Below are 16,989 nucleotides of genomic sequence, written 5' to 3'. Positions count from 1 at the left end.
AGTCGGCCGCGTTGGCTGTACAGACGGGGGGAGGAAGACGGAGGAATAAGGGCGGTGAGATCGATCGCGACCGGAGATAAGGGCCGGGCCGCATTCGGGCCGAAAGGCGCAGCGCGGGGACATCGATCGCGGCTGGTGATAAGGGCCGGGCCGCTTTCGGGCCAAAAAGGCGCAGCGTCTGGGGCGACTGAAGGCGCGAGAGCCACGGTGAAGGCGAACGCAGCCGGTGCTAATAACCGGGCTGCAAGAAGGGCTGCGAGGCGCGACATCGGGGAAGCGCGAATGCCCGAGGGAGCTGCGGTGAAGCGGAGACAGCGTCGGGGGAGTTACAAACCGCTGGGAAAGGGGAGCAGCAGCGGCACGCCAAACGCCATTGCAGCCAGTGGGTGAAGACCGCCAAGCGCGGGAAAACCGCCATTTTGTAGGCGGAGGACGAAGACAAGAGCGGGAAGCCGCCATCTTGGGATAAAATAAATTGCAACGATGCCTAAACATGGGAACATTGATACCTTTGATGGCGACATCGAAGATTGGGCCATGTATGTAGAACGCATACAAAATTATTGTAAAGCAAATAAAATCCCAGATGCAGAGAAAGCACTAACGTTATTGAACTTAATGGGTACGAAGACATACGGGCAATTGAAACACCTTTTATCACCAGATGAGCCGGCGGATAAGACGTTCGAGGAGATTGTTACTGTCCTGAAAAATCATCTAAACCCCACGCCACTGATGCTAGCGGAACGATTTAAATTTTACAGCAGAAGGCAGCTGAAGGATGAAAGCAATGCTGAATATTTAATGGAATTGCGTAAGCTAGCAATGTTCTGTCAGTTTGGAACGGGACTAACAGACGTGCTACGAGATAAATTTGTGCGTGGATTATTAAAAGAAGATACACAAAAGCGACTGCTCGAGGAGAATGAGCTGACGCTTGAGAAAGCGGTCACTATGGCAGCAGCACACGAAGCCGCAGCGAGAGGCACGGCAGTAATGCAGCTACGGTCACCGGAACACAGTACAAATAAATTGGGTTTGAGTACTGTAAAATGTTATCGTTGTGGAAAGACAACACACGATCAGAACCAGTGTTGGTTTAAAAACCAAGAATGCAGAACGTGTGGCAGGCTTGGTCACATAGCTAAAGTATGCCGGTCAGGAAAGAAGGCCAGCAACAAAAAGTAACCGCAAGGAAAATACATAAAGGTGCACAAGGTGACAAAGACCAGTTTGAACGAACAGATGTCAGATTCAGACGCTAGCAGTAATGAACTGGGTAGCTTAAGAGTACACAACGTTGGTAAGGATGCAGATCTCCAGACAATTTGGGTCACTCTTCAGATAGCAGGAGTCCAAGTAAAGATGGAATTGGACACTGGATCGGCATTGACGGTCATGAATAAGAAAGATTACAAAAGGTTATTCCAACATATTCCCCTACGGGATACGGAGATTATATTGAAAACATACACGGGGCAAAGAGTGTACCCCATCGGAAAGATAGAGGTAAAAGTGGTCCACAAGGGCGAAGAAAGCCAAGTAATGGACTTATATGTGCTACCTGAAGGAGGTCCACCACTACTGGGACGGGAGTGGATTAGGAAAATGAATATGGACTGGCACTCCTTAAAAGCACTAACGGTAGATTCCGGGGAAACAGATGTCAAACCTAAACGATTGTCCAAAATATTGGATGAGGCAAAAGAGGTGTTCCAGCAAGGACTGGGAACACTGAAAGGAATTACGGCAAACATCAAGATTGATGAACATGCACAACCAAAATTTTTCAAAGCCAGACCGGTACCCTATGCAATACGACCTACTGTAGAAGCGGAACTGGAAGCGCTAGAACGTTCAGGTGTACTGTCTAAGGTAGATTGGAGTGAGTGGGCTACGCCCATTGTTCCCGTTATGAGACGTCCTTCGAGCAACAAGCCAGGAGAACCAGGGAAGGTTCGCATCTGTGGAGATTTCAAGATCACCGTTAATCCGGTGCTTCACACGGTGCAGTATCCGCTTCCGCGGATTGAGGATATTTTTGCTTCGTTGTCTGGCGGGAAACACTTCACCAAGATAGACCTGGCGCAGGCGTACTTGCAGATGGAGGTTGATGAAGAGTCACGCCAGTACCTCACGATCAACACGCATAGAGGTTTGTACCGGTATAATAGGCTGGTTTTTGGAGTGGCATCGGCTCCGGCAATTTGGCAGAGGGCCATGGAGCAGGTATCACAGGGAATTCCAGGCACACAATGTTACCTGGACGATATTCTGATTACAGGTGATGGTGATGAAGAACACCTCGCAAACTTGGAACTGGTGCTCAACAGACTGAAAGAGTATGGACTTAGAGTTAATCGGCAGAAATGTGAGTTCTTTCAGAAGCGGATCTCGTACTGTGGTCATGTCATTAACCGGGAGGGGCTTCATAAGTCTCCTGACAAGATAGAGGCAGTTGTAAAGGCTCCCGCTCCGGATAATGTCTCTCAGTTGAGGTCGTTTCTGGGATTGATTAACTATTACCATAAGTTTCTACCGAATCTATCCATGGTACTGCACCCGCTGAATGCTCTTTTACAGAAGGGGGTACCATGGGAATGGAGCGAAAACTGTAAGAAGGCATTTCGCAAAAGCAAAGAATTGATCACCTCAGAGGAAGTGTTGGCTCACTTCAACCCGACACTGCCTATTCGGTTGGCTTGTGATGCTTCTCCATATGGTATTGGGGCAGTACTCTCACACAAGTTGCCAAATGGCACGGAAAGGCCAGTCGCGTTTGCATCCAGATCATTGACCTCCGCTGAGCGCAACTATGCGCAGATCGATAGGGAGGCTCTCAGCCTTGTATGGGGAGTGAAGAAGTTTAATCATTACCTGCAGGGCCAAAAATTCACACTTCTGACAGACCATCAGCCGTTGGTATCCATTTTTAACCCTAAGAAGGGTGTTTCGGTGATGACAGCACAGCGACTCCAGAGATGGTCCCTTTTCCTAGGGGCACATCAATATCAAATAGAATTCAAAGGTACAAAGCAGCATGGCAATGCTGATGGGCTGTCGCGCCTGCCACTACCTGAAGCAGAAGAGACGACGAAAGTTGACCCTGTTGAGTTATTTCATTCGACCATCATCGAGTGTTTACCAGTCACCAATGCAAGTATTGAAAGAGAAACCAGGAACGACCTGACACTGTCCCAAGTAAGGCGAGACCAGCTGTCCGTCTGCCATGGTACTTTGATGTACGGGACAAGAGTGATTATTCCTCCCAAGTTACGGGAAAGAGTTCTAAAGGAACTGCATGAAGGTCATCTGGGGGGAGTTAAGATGAAAAGTCTTGCTAGGGCTTATGTATGGTGGCCGGGCATTGACCAACAGATAGAGGAGTTGACAAAAAGCTGCGCTGGGTGCCAAAAAGTGCAAAATGCACCTCCGATCGCACCGCTACACCCATGGGAATGGCCTTCAGCCCCATGGCAACGCATACATATTGACTTTGCTGGTCCATTCATGGACTCCATGTTCCTAATTGCAGTGGACGCACATTCCAAATGGCCAGAAGTGATCAAGATGAATACCACTACTTCAGAAAAGACAATTGCGGTGTTAAGAACAATATTCGCAAGGAACGGATTGCCAGAACAGATATGTTCGGACAACGGACCACAGTTCGTGTCGGAAGAATTCCAAAAATTCTTAAAGAAGAATGGGGTGAAACATTATACCTCTGCCCCATATCATCCGGCGACAAACGGGTTGGCCGAGAGATTTGTCCAAACATTCAAAAAGGCAATAAAGGCCATGAACGATGATCAGATTCCGTTACAACACAAGGTGGACAATTTCCTAATGGCATATCGAAACGCCGCTCATGCAGTGACTAACCAAAGTCCTGCCATGATGTTTTATAACAGGAGGCTGCGGTCCAGGTTGGACTTGTTAAAACCAAATGTGCGGAGGGAAGTGGAAAACAAACAGTTCCGGCATATTAATAACAAGTCCACTCGAAGTTTCGACGTAGGACAACCAGTGTTGGCAAGGGGCTATGGAAACGAAAAATGGCAGTCTGGAACAATTCGGGCCAGACAAGGACCTCTGATGTACACAGTAGATATTGGTAACAATGTGATAAGGCGTCATGCGGATCAACTGGTAGAATCAAGAGCAAGGGTCGAACCCATGGTTGCGACAGAGACAACTGTGGAAGACGTTAATGAACCTGAAGCATCTACCTCGGCAGGGACTGTACCTGATGATGACGTCCAATACATAGGAAACCAACAAGAAGAGTCACCTCAGCAACAAGAATCAGAGACCACTGAAAGGCATTATCCAAACCGAATCAGAAGGCCTCCTGAGAGACTGAACCTTTGAACTGTTTATACCTGAAGTTATATATGTATATATGTGATGATGTTATGTTAAATGGGGATATGACTGTTAAGCTAAAAAGGGAGGATTGTGGTGTATGTAACCTGTTCCACCTTAAGAGAACTTAAGCCTGTTCCACCTTAAGAGATATACCACTTTCTCTGGCTGCTGTATACGTAATACCGGTGGTGACCACCGGTATATAAGTACAGTGTAGTGATATTGTATTTAGTATAGTCCTGACCTCCAACTAGTAAAGACCTGTTGAACTTTATTCTTGTAGTCTGTGTCAGTAATTAATCTTAATACAACTGGAACACACAGACTTAACACCCTCCTCCAGTAAAGACCTGTTATTTGTTTATGTACAGCATCCGTGTAATTATTTATCCACTGAACCACGGATCTAACAGTGGTGACGACTGTCGAAGCGAATCTTCCTGCAACATAAAACAAAAAAAACCAGAAAAAGTCGAGTCCAGGAACACGGGCGTCGACCGCGAGCAGTCAGGCAGAGATCCAACTTCGCTGGGGAGGCTGTGGAGAGCCGGGCTTGGTTCCCCAGCCACAACAAGCAGTAAGAGACCGACGACAGGTCCAGAGCAGACCCTTCCCGAGCAGCGGCGGCGGGAGCCGACTGACGGCAGAGAGAGAGAGCCGAGCAGCATCGACAGGGTAAGAAAGAGGGTGAAGAGAGCAGGGCGCAGCCGGGGGTTGATCACCGAGCGGCGTCGAGGAAAAATAATGCAAACCGGAGAGAGAGAGGGTAAGAAACAGCCGGGTTCTAGACTGAGCGGCGTCGACAAATATCAAGAGAAGAACGCGCAGAGCACAGCCAGGGATCACGGGCTGATCAGGGTCCGCGGGGCGAAGCAAGGGGAGACGCCATTGAGCCGCGGAGAAGCAGGGAGAGCGCGGGAGACGCCATTGAGCCGCGGAGAAGCAGGGAGAGCGCGGGAGGCGCCATTGAGCCGCGGAGAAGAAGGAAGAGCGCGGGAGACGCCATTTTGCGAAGCCGCAGCAGAGAAGACGGGCGAGCGCTGGAAGGAAGGAAAGCGCGGGAGACGCCATTTTGTGCCAGCAGAGAAGAAGGGGAAGTGCGGGAGGCGCCATTAGTGATAGTTAACGCACAACCAAGGATGCCGAAGAGTGGCAGTATCTCTACGTTCCACAATGAAGTCGAAGATTGGGCGACATATGTGGAACGTATTGAGCTGTACTGCAGGGCGAATGAAGTGCCAGATGCTAATAAAGCACTGGTTCTGTTAAATTCCATGGGTGCAAAAACTTATGGGTTACTGCAAAATTTAATAACCCCAAAGAAGCCGGTAAACAAGAATTTTGAAAGCATAGTAGAAATCCTACAGGATCACTTAAACCCCACACCGCTGCTGATAGCAGAACGATTTAAGTTCCATAAAAGGAACCAACACAAAGACGAAAGCAATGCTGAGTACCTAACGGAACTGCGCAAGCTATCGAAATACTGCCAGTTTGGAGCGGGACTAGCAGACACGTTAAGGGACAAGTTTGTGTGTGGGCTACAAAGTGAAGGAACCCAGAAACGGCTTCTATCAGAAAAGGACCTTAGGCTGGACAAAGCTTTCAGTATGGCAGTATCACACGAAGCAGCCGCAAGGGGCGCTGCAGAGATACAACGGAGACCGCAAGAATATGGCACCAACAAAATGACCTATGGAACAGGGAAGTGCTATCGCTGCGGCAGAACAACACATGACCAGAAAGATTGTTGGTTCAAGGACCAATTGTGCAGACAGTGTGGGAAAGCAGGACACATAGCAAGAGTCTGCAGGTCTGGGAAGAAAACCAACAGTAAGAAATCTCCACAGGAGAAGTACAAAAAGGTACACCAGGTGATGGACAGTGGTTCAGACGAACAAAAAAGTGACACAGACTCCGGAAGCAAGGAGCTGGGTTGTCTGAAACTACATAATGTAACCGAAATGGAGGATCACCAGACTATCTGGGTTACACTCAAGATAGACGGAGTCCAAGTGGAAATGGAATTGGACACAGGGTCAGCTCTAACAGTCATAAATCAAAGAGACTACAAGCGGCTATTTTCACACATACCCTTGAAAGCTACAGAGATTGTCTTGAAGACGTATACGGGGCAAAAAGTCTACCCCAAAGGGAAAATAAGGGTGAAAGTGACATATAAAGGTCAGGAAATACCTAAAATGGATATATATATATTGCCAAATGGAGGACCACCACTGCTAGGACGTGAATGGATCCGAAAGATACAATTAGATTGGCATTCCATACAAGCACTGAAGGTTGAGGCCAAAAAGGATGATGACATCACACCTGGTCGACTGTCAAAAATGCTAACTGATGCAAAAGAAGTGTTCCAGGAGGGACTAGGAACACTAAAAGGAATAACAGCAACAATTAAAATGGAGGAAAATGCAAGCCCAAAGTTTCTGAAGGCCAGACTAGTGCCTTATGCGATCAGACCAGTGGTTGAAGCAGAGCTGGAAGGGTTGGAACGTTCAGGAGTACTGTCCAAAGTGGACTACACCCATCGTTCCTGTTATGAAGAGGTCGTTGAGTAATACGCCTGGGGAACCAAAGAAGGTCCGCATCTGTGGGGATTTTAAGGTGACAGTGAACCCAGTCCTTCACAAGGTGCAATATCCGCTTCCACGAATTGAGGATATTTTCGCCTCGCTATCTGGTGGTAAACACTTCACCAAAATTGATCTAGCCCAGGCGTACTTGCAAATGGAGGTAGAAGAAGCTTCGAAACATTACCTTACGATCAACACCCATAAAGGTCTCTATCAATACAACCGGCTGGTGTTTGGAGTAGCCTCGGCTCCGGCTACCTGGCAAAGGGCGATGGATCAGGTCCTGCAAGGGATTCCAGGGACCCAGTGTTATTTGGACGACATCTTGGTCACGGGCGAAAATGACGGTGATCACCTCGCTAACTTGGAGAAGGTGCTCGCCAGATTAATGGAATATGGGCTACGAGCTAATCGCCACAAGTGCGAGTGTTTCCAGAAACAGATCTCGTATTGCGGCCATGTCATCGATGAAGAGGGGTTACATAATCCCCTGACAAGGTTGAGGCAGTAGTCAAGGCTCCAGCACCGGAAAATGTGTCACAACTGAGGTCGTTCCTCAGGCTGGTAAACTATTACCACAAGTTCTTACCAAATTTTTCCATGGTATTACACCTGCTGAACACCCTACTGCAAACAGGGGTACCATGGAAGTGCGATGACGAACGTAGACGAGCTTTCCAGAAGTGTAAAGAATTGATCACATCAAAAGAGGTGTTGGCCCATTTCAACCCAGCACTACCAATTCGTTTGGCATGTGATGCATCACCCTACGGCATTGGAGCGGTGCTGTCGCACAAATTCCCAGACGGGTTGGAGAGGCCAGTAGCCTTTGCGTCTCGGCCACTAACCTCAGCCGAGCGCAACTACGCCCAGATTGACAGGGAGGCCCTCAGCCTAGTATGGGGAGTAAAAAAATTCAACCACTATCTGCATGGGCAGAAGTTCACCTTGCTGACTGACCACCAACCACTTGTCTCCATCTTTAATCCTAAGAAGGGTGTGCCAGTAATGACTGCACAGCGGTTACAAAGATGGTCCCTGTTTCTAGGGGCGAATCAATATGAAACAGAATATAAAGGCACGAAACAGCATGGGAACGCTGATGGGCTATCATGCCTGCCGCTGCCTATGGTGGAGGAAGCACCAGCAGTGGACCCTATCGAGATATTTTATTCGTCGATAATTGAACGATTGCCAGTAACAAACGCGGATATAGAGAAGGAGACCCGCAATGATCCGACGCTGTCACGGGTATATGAATTGACGGTGAGGGGATGGCCAACACATGGTGACTCACTGTTGCCAGCATTCTCATCCAGAAGAGAACAGCTGTCAGTATGCCAGGGGACAGTGATGTGTGGATCCAGAGTGATGATTCCACCCAAGTTAAGGGAGAGATTGCTAAATGAGCTACATGAAGGACATCTGGGGGGAGTGAAAATGAAAAGCCTTGCTAGGGCTTATGTGTGGTGGCCAGGAATCGATCAACAAATCGAAGACCTAACGAAGAGCTGCTTAGGATGACAGAAGGTCCAAAATGCACCACCACATGCCCCTCTACACCCATGGGAGTGGCCCTCCTCTCCATGGCAATGGGTGCACATTGATTTCGCTGGTCCATTCATGGACTCAATGTTCTTAATAGCAGTGGATGCTCATTCAAAGTGGCCTGAGGTGATAAAGATGTCTTCAACCATTACAGAGAAAACGATTGCAGTCCTACGGACCATATTTGCCAGAAACGGGTTGCCAGAGCAGATCTGCTCTGATAATGGACCACAGTTTGTGTCCGACGAGTTCCAAAAATTCATGAAAAGGAATGGGGTAAAGCATTACACATCCGCCCCGTATCATCCAGCCACCAATGGATTGGCTGAGAGGTTCGTACAAACCTTTAAGAAGGAGATAAAGGCCATGTGCGATGAGGAAATTCCAGTACAGCATAAGCTGGACAATTTCTTATTAGCCTACCGAAACGCGACACATGCAGTTACCAACCAGACCCCGGCCATGATGTTCTTTAACCGAAGGTTGAGATCTCGTCTGGACTTGCTCAGACCAAATGTGCGAAGAAATGTTGAGGACAAACAATTCCAGCACATCAACGAGAAGCCGACAAGGAGCTTCAATGTAGGGCAACCAGTGTTGGCCCGGGACTATCGAACAGAGAAGTGGCAACCCGGAACGATATGTACAAGGCAGGGGCCATTAATGTACACAGTGGATGTCGGGGAGAACATTGTGAGACGCCACGTCGATCAGATCTTAGCATCACAGGAATGCATCAACCCCATGTCTCGAGTACCTGGGGACGAACCCGACATACCGGTAGCATCTACTTCAGACCCAGTAGCAGTAGAACCCGATGAACTATCCGATGAAAAGGGGTCAGAATCGCCTCTGCACCAAGAACAAGAACCTCTGGAAAGGCGCGATCCCGAAAGGGTCAGGAAGCCGCCCCAAAGACTGAATCTATAAATGGACTTTTGTTATTGAATGTACATGTAAAAATGTAATTGTTATTTGAATATTAAGGGGGTATTATTAATCTAAAAAGGGAGGAATTGTAGTGTATGTGCCTTTAAGTCAGAACTACTTTTTACAGCTCCTGTATACTGTAGTACCGGCAGTGACCACACTGGTATATAAGCTGTGCGCATGCCTCTGTACCCCAGTCTAGAGATTACCCTCCTCCAGTAAAGACCTGTTATTTGTTTATGTACAGCATCCGTGTAATTATTTATCCACTGAACCACGGATCTAACACACGGCGTCTCTGATCCCTTTGAATGCAATGCAGAAAGTCAATGTTTCCACCCATTGCAGCCCCCATTATATGTGGCGACTCAAGGCTATGGCACTGAAAGTTAAATCCAAGTGCAAAGCTCTGGCCTGAAGCCAGAAGTACCTGTGCGAGCGCTGAGTCAAAGCAGAAAGCTCTCTGCCTTTGTCTCTCTCCAAATATCCGTCTCTCGCACAGAAGGATTGGCACAAAATGGCTACCACTTATAATGCAGGAGGAGCCCCCTTTAAATAGCGCCCCCCGCGCCCCGCAGCAACTGGGAACCGTTCCCCTCTTCCTGTCGCTGGGGGCGCCAGGCGCAAAGAAGGGCGGCGCCACTGAAGTTCCGGTTCGGGGCGCACCAAGGGCGTTGCACCATGAAATGACGTCACGATCTGCGCGCGCAGCTGAGCGGGCGCTGTGGTTTTGCGCCACCGCTAAATCTTGAGTGAAGTTCACAAGAGGCACAGATCGTGCCGCGCCCGGGCGCTAGCCGCTTAGCGCCCCACTTCTCCTCCTCCTAAGGCGCTAGCGGCTGGCGCTAACAACTGAATTTCTAGGCCAATGTGGTCATTAACTGATGCTAGTGTAGTGGGTATGGACCTGTTCTAGTAACTCAGAAGTCCTGATGTTAAATCTCACCAAGTTGTGAAACTAAATTCAGTAATGTCATGCCCATGATAGCTGTCAGTTTGTCATACAAACTGGCGCATTATGTTGTTCGGGGACAAAGGGAACCTGCTATCTCCACAAAATCTGGTCTACACCTGTGGTTGTCTCCTTAATGTCTTCTGAAGTTCCGAGTAAACCACTCAGGTGAGAAAAAAAGACAATAAAAGTGGCCTTGCCAATGTTTCCCACATGATGTCACAATGCAGATGTTTATGTACCTGGTTTCCTCAATGTTGGCTCAACGTGACTTACTCCAAGATAACCTGACAAGCCATTTGCCTGGGGCCCCCATCACAAACTCTGTTCCCTAGCCACAGATTCCATCCCCCTCCCTGGCCACGGTCTCAGGCTGAACCAGATTATTTGCAACCTTGGCACCCTATTTGACCCTGAGCTGAGCTTCCAACCACATTTCCTCTCCCTCACAAAGACTGTCTACTTTCACCTCTGTAACAAAAAAGGCTTATATTTCTGTTGCGCCGTTCATGACCTCAGGACATCCCAAGTGGAGTGGCTTGAAAGATTGAATGAATGTGAAGGAAATGAATGAATATCAGCAGTGTCTAGGGTCCCAGGTTCAATATCAGTTGTTAGTTTAGGGGTCGGTACTTGGATCACTACTTTTCTTGATATATATTAATGACTTGGACTTAGGTGTACAATTTCAAAATTTGCAGATGACACAAAACTTGGAAGTATAGTGAACAGTGAGGAGGATAGTGATAGACTTCAAGAGGACATAGACAGGCTGGTAGAATGGGCTGACACGTGGCAGATGAAATTTAATGCAGAAAAGTGCGAAGTGATACATAGGAAGAACGAGGAGAGGCAATATAAACTAAAGGGTACAATCCTAAAGGGGGTGCATGAATAGAGAGACCTGGGGGTATATGTGCACAAATCATTGAAGGTGGCAGGGCAGGTTGAGAAAGCGGTTAAAAAAGCATACGGGATCCTGGGCTTCATAAATAGAGGCATAGGGCCCGATTTTGTGGCTTGTGTGGCAAATGGTCAGATTCCCCCGAATGTGGGGTTCTGACACAAAAAAATGTGTTAGCCAGCTCCACGCAATTTTCCCTCAATTGGCCAATTAATTTCCAGCATGTGGGCAGCCTTGCTAATTGTCCATTTCTAGTCAGAAAGCCCCACAGTATAATGTCATCATTCATGGTGCTTTCAAGGTCCATAGCAAGCACTGCATCCTCTGAAGGCTTCCAAATGAACCATACAGGATGGCAGAGGAGCCTGCAGCAGCTGTGGCCAGTGCCAGACCCCGAGCTGCCTTCAAATTCTCTAACTCCTTCCTTTACTCCCCCACAGTACCATCCAGAGCCCCCGTCCTCACTGTGGAGGAGGAAGAGGCTGTGCAGCCAGACTCCTCAGAGGAAGCTCCAACCTCTGAGGGCGCAGCGTCAGCAGAAGTAAGCGCACCCAGCACCAGCACAGACACTCACACCTCGGGGGGACCTTCGGGACATAGAGTAGTGTTGTCACCTGTTGTTTCACAGCTCACAAGTGAGCCTCAGCAGATTCTGGAGACAGGGACAGCAGTGGAGAGTCCTCGTCGGAGGGCACAGGACTCTGCCAGCTCAGCTCAGCTGCGCTGCATGTCGACCCTCTGCCTCTGGGTCCATCCGCAAGAGAAGAGGTGATGAATCTCCATGCACAGATGCAGGAGTCTCTGGCAGGTTTTGTCTCCAGGGTCGCTGCGAGTGTGGAGCGAATGGAGGAGTCCATAGCGACCATGAGCAGAGCCTTTGTGGAGTCATTGGCACATGAACGCATCACCATGGAAAGGTTGGCAACCTCCATGGAGGAGATAACTCGCCAGGGTACAGAAAACATGGTGAGTGCTCATAAGAGAATGACATCTCTTGAGAAGCGTTGGCCATCTGTTGAACAGAGAAACCAGATCTTCATGGAAGTCCTTCTGAGTAGGACTGCCAGTGCAGAAACGGGTCCCCATGGCCCCCTAAAGCGCAGCAAGGTGCTCTCAAGCCACTTCCAAGCGCTGGCCCCTTCTGGCCTGTGCAGCTTCAGGTGAGTGAGCAGCAGCCTGGTGCTCCTGGTGCTCATCATGCTGTTCCTGGTTCTGCTGCTGCCGCCTCTGCTGCTGGAGATCCTCTAATGGCAAGAAGGGAAGGAAAAAAAGGCGTCCCATGCTTCTCGTAGATGCCTCCACTGAGGAAGCGCTGAGTGAGGGTGGCGAGAGGGGCTTCCCAGGAGATCGCATTGGAGAAGTGTGTGAGGCTCCAACCTTCCACAGCTGTGCCTAAGCCTTGAAGAAGCAGCCCCAAACCTGCAACAACAAGGTCCTTCAACATACAAGTGCTGCCCCTTTAAATCGCAGCTTCTCCGATTGACCTGCAACTGCAAGCAAACAAGCCAACAGTTTTCACGCTAGGTCTCATCAGCGGGGTTCCCCGCAGACGTGTTTCACATGGGGAAAGCCCCAAAATCGCTACGGCCCCTCAAAATCTACTTAAACAAGGTAATAATTGGTGATTTGTGTTCCGACGGCCAGTCCCGCCAGCAGCGGGCGGGACTGAAGTGGGTCGCGGAGAAACGGCGGCCCGAAAGTTGGGCGGGGCGGGGAATCAGGCGGGGGGGGGTCGCGACTCAATTTTTTGGCAATTTTCGGCCCCCAGCCGCCTGGAAAGCCGCCCGACGGCTGGCAGAAAATCGGGGCCATAGAGTACAAAAGCAAGGAGGTTATGATGAAACTTTATAAAATACTGGTTCGGCCTCAACTGGACAACTGTGTTCAAATCTGGGCACCACACTTTAGGAAGGATGTGAAGGCCTTAGAGAGGGTACAGATAAGATTTATGAGAATGGTTCCAGGGATGAGGGACTTCAGTTACGTGGATAGACTAGAGAAGCTGGAGTTGTTCTCCTTAGAGCAGAGAAGGTTGAGAGGAGATTTGATAGAGGTGTTCAAAATCATGAGGGGTCTAGACAGTGTAGATGGAGAGAAACTGTTCCCATTATCAGAAGGGTCGAGAACCAAAGGACACAGATTTCAGGTGATTGGCAAAAGAACCAAAGGCGACATGAGGACAAACCTTTTTTACGCAGTGAGTGGTTAGGATCTGGAATGCACTGCCTGAAAGGGTGGTGGAGGCAGACTCAAATGTGGCTTTCAAAAGGGAATTGGATAAATACCTGAAGGAAAAAAATTTGCAGGGCTACAGGAAAAGGGCGGGGGACTGGGACTAGCTGAAGTGCTCTTGCAGAGAACCGGCACGGGCTCGACGGGTCGAATGGCCTCCTTCTGTGCTGTAACCATTCTATGATTCTGATTCAAAGCGCTTTACAGCCAATGAAGTACTTTTGAAGTTTAGACACTGTTGTATAGGAAACACGGCAACTAATTTGCACATGGCCCCACAAAACAGCAATGTGATTATGACCAGATAAACTGATATGATAATGTTGATTGATCTATAAATATTGGCCAGGAAATCAGGGATAACTCCCCTGCTCTTCTTTGAAATAGTGTCATGGGATCTTTTACGTCCACCTGAGAGAGCAGACGGGCCTAATGTCTCATCCGAAATACGGCACCTTCGAGAGTGCAGCACTCCCTCAGTAAAAGCACCTTTCTCTGCACTGCACTGTAATAGCATCTGTCTCCGCCCCGACCTCAACCCAACTGCTGCTGAAACCCTCATCCATGCTTTTGTTACCTTCAGACTTGACTATTCCAATGATCGCCTGGCCAGCCTCCCATCTTACACCCTCCATAAACTTAAGCTCATCCAAAACTCTTCTGTCCATATCCTAACTCGCACCAAGTCCCACTCGCCCATCACCCCTGCGCTTGCTGGTCTGCATTGGCTCCGAATCCACCAACGCCTCGATTTCAAAATTCCCACCCTTGTGTTCAAATCCCTCTATGGCCTTGCCCCTCCCTATCTGGGTAACCTCCTTCAGCCATACAACCCTTTGAGAATTCTGCATTCCTCCAACGCTGGCCTCTTGTGCAACCCCCATTTCCTTCACCCCACCATTGGTGGCAATGCCTTCAATGGTCTAATCTCTGGAATTTCCTCCCTAAACCTCTCCATCTCTCCAGCTCTCTCCTCCTTTAAGATGTTCCTTAAAACCTATCGCTTTGACCAAGATTTTGGCCACCTGTCCTCTCTTTCTTTGGCTCAGTGTCAATTTTTGTCTGATTATGCTCCTGTGAAGTGCCTTGGAACATTTAACTATGTTAAAGGTGCTAAAGGGCAAACATCTCAGCCCCAGGACACCACTACAGGAGTTCCTCAGGGCAACATTCTAGGCACAACTCTCTTGAGCTGCTTCATCAAGGACCTTCCCTCCATCATATGGTAAGAAGTGGGGTTGTTCACTGATGATTGCAGTGTTTAGCTCCATTTGCAGATAATGAAGCAGTCCATGTACCTTATCCACTAGCCTAAACATCTACTGCCTAAACAGCTACACCCTATACCACAAGGTGTACTATCTATAGTAACTTGTCAAGGCTTCTTCAGCATCACCTCCCAAGCCCACAAACTCTACCACCTAGAAGGACTAGAGCAACAGGTGCATGAGAACCCCAATCACCTCCAAGTTCCCCTCCAAGTCACACACTATCCTGACTTGGACACATATGGCGATATATGTCCAAGTCCTTCATCATCGCTGGGTCAAAATCCTGGAACTCGCTACCTAACAGCACTGTGGGAGCATCTTCACCACATGGACTGCAGCAAATCAAGGAAAATGGCTTTCTACCACCTTCTCAAAGGCACCTAGGGATGGGCAATAAATGCTTGCTTTGCCAGCGATGCTCACCTCCCGAGAATTAATAAACAAGACAAATTCAAGTTGTTGCTGTTGTCTCTCCAATGATGCCACACTGTAACCTGTTGCTTGGCAATGTGCTAGAGTTTTCTGGGCTGGTTTGCTCTGTTCTTTCCCTAAAGTTTTAGTTCCCTGCAATGAAATCTGTTTGTCTTGATCCTGTATTCGTTTTGCACTCATGTATATTACCCTCCCCCACTGTGTATAGTTTCACTTCCTCTTTCCCGACTAACCTGGGAGGTTCCGGGTCTTGGCTCTTGGCTCCGCCCCTGACTTCTCTTACATAAAGATCCCAGGATCTGTATGACTCATTCCTGTGAACCAGTCGGCGTGTTGATATGTTAGCTCTGATCTTAGTGATTAAAAGCCAACTTGTTTAAGTCTATAACTTCTAGTTTTGTGGTTATTGAAGGCCCATCAATTTCAATTGTAGGGGGTTTCTCTTGTTCGTTCTGGTCTCCTACCAGGCTTCGTGCAATAATTACCCTTGAGTGGTTCGACCCACTCTCCCCTACGGTTCTAGACCTTGGACTTAGGTGCAGGGAACTGTAGTGCTGAGAAAAACTCAATAGACCAGGTTGAATAGCACGAAATGGATGCTTTTATTATTAAACAGTTTGCAGCATTATAAAATACATGTCATAAGCACAGATTAATGTAACTACAAGTATGCACATATCTATAAACTTAACTCTATGGAAATGGGGAACACACGGCACATCGTAAAAGGGGAAACACATTACGATTACCCTTAACCCCCTCCCCTAGACCTAAACTAAGTTTCGACTTGAGGAACTCGGGATCATGCTCACCACTTTCAGATTCGCGAAAAGGGGGTTCGCAGCCTTTTTGGCACAGCTTTCCGTCGTCACGTGGATTTGGAAACTTCTGGCGCAGTTTGTTTTCTTACGCAATGCAGCAGCAGATACAGCCTTGATGAGCGCTCGTCATGGATGAAAATCCGTTAAACCTGTGTTACCTTTACTGAAAGGCTGCCGAAGAACTGGATGCGCATGTAGACTCTGCTACCGATGTGATGTTGTAGAATTGCACATGGAAGGTCCGTTACCGAATGGGATGTTGAGGCACTGGAGTGCTGGGCCTGGAGTGTCCTTTCATACAGTCATAATGATTGTCCTTCTGAGAGTCTTCCCCGGGACGGGACGCTGATACTGAATTGCTTTCTTTATGCAGTCATTGTTATCCTTCGAAACAGAGCTGGAGGGTGTCTTCTCCTTCGGCCTGGGTCATCGATGATCTCCCGACAAAAGTATCCGCGCCACCCTCGTCGTCTTCCCGTCGTGGCCGAGCCTTGCCTTGCCGAACACCGACCACGTTCCGAAACCGAAATGCTGCCTTAACCGAAGAGTCGTAGAAGTTCCGAAGCGAAGCGTGAAGTGAAGCGTAGCGTCCAGTGTGCTGATGGACTTTTCAAATCCATAGTTATACCCTTTTGGGACAGTCTTATCTCCCGCCAAATCATAGTCCAGTCTTTGTAATATTTTTGGCGGGCAGAAATCTCTGCAGGGGCGCTTTATCTTGTAACGGGAGCCGGTGATAGCTTAACTGGCCTTCCTGGGCCGATAATGTCTTTTACTTTGTCACCGTAACTCGGTTCGTATATTGATCGGTCTGGAGATTGCCCTTGATGGCTGTCAAACGGTTTTCCTTTGTACAGTAAATGGGTTTAAGTGTTCATTCAATTGTCCACCCATTGCTTGATGGGCCTCATCCTGTAACCCAAGACTGTCCTGT

This window comes from Somniosus microcephalus, chromosome 7 (assembly GCF_052327205.1).
Source record: "Somniosus microcephalus isolate GS21.2 chromosome 7, FLI_Smic_1.0, whole genome shotgun sequence".
In the NCBI taxonomy this organism is placed as follows: Eukaryota; Metazoa; Chordata; class Chondrichthyes; order Squaliformes; family Somniosidae; genus Somniosus; species Somniosus microcephalus.
The sequence above is the reverse complement of the archived record's forward strand: the minus strand, read 5'-3'. Positions refer to the sequence as shown.